General features: G+C 43.1%; 1 protein-coding gene across 3 annotated transcripts in view; it reads right to left on the reverse strand.

Annotated features, from left to right (window-relative positions):
- Zmym2 (zinc finger MYM-type containing 2) overlaps positions 1–881 on the reverse strand; it is a 117,306-nt gene that overhangs the window by 89,435 nt on the left and 26,990 nt on the right. The window lies entirely within an intron of this gene.

The raw sequence follows: 881 nt of genomic DNA on the forward strand, positions 1-881 counted from the left end.
GTCGATTTCAATGGTAATGTTTTTCACATCTACTAATTATTAAGGAGAAAATTTTTATGCTTTGAAGAATTATCTTATTTTATATTTATTTATACACCCACTTCCCAGGTAGCACCATCCCACCACTAGAGCCCTTATACTCTGATATTCCTGCCACTGTCTGCTGTGTTGTTGGAACCCCCAGTCCTTCCCCACTACTTATCCATCTGGTGAATCTAGTCAGCCTATCTAGAGGTCTTTGTTTTAGGAAGGTCAGCTGTTCCTCATCTAGCAGCAATCAGTTGTCAATAGTCCTTTAGAGAAGATTGGAGTCTGCTATTCATTTTCACAGTTCTATGCTGGGTTACTATCTGGGAGTCCCTTGGGCCACCCTGGCCAACAACTCAAAAGAAGGTATCTCCTATATGGCATTGTTGCTTGTTACGTAGCCTTTAGCTGTAGATATGGACTCATGAAATTATGTTGGACCATTTAATCTTCAGTTATACTTTCCTTTTGGGTGTTTAAGGCCATACAGTTGGTCCAGATAAAACCAATTTATTTTTACTCTTAAGGTCATTTGACGATCTGTTCCTCAGGGGTCACATGGGCTTGGGAGGAGCCCCTGGCTCCTTTCTTTTACCAGTTCCACCTACGTGAAGATAAGTCAAAGGTCCTGCTTGACCACGGTTTGCTTTGCTTGGAAGCATGGAGGTAATGATTCCTCTGGGTTGACCCTCCTTTTTATAGACTGGACACTGGTTCAAGTCCATCTCATGGGGTCTCCTAGCCTCCTTGATCAAGAGGACAAATGACCCACCACCATTACAGGACATTTTGAGAGATGCTCATAGTCCCCTGGAACTAGTCGACCTAGGAGGGCAAGGAACAAAAACTGTCCT

Source organism: Nannospalax galili, unplaced genomic scaffold (assembly GCF_000622305.1).
Source record: "Nannospalax galili isolate Female #2095 unplaced genomic scaffold, S.galili_v1.0 scaffold388, whole genome shotgun sequence".
Taxonomy (NCBI): domain Eukaryota; kingdom Metazoa; phylum Chordata; class Mammalia; order Rodentia; family Spalacidae; genus Nannospalax; species Nannospalax galili.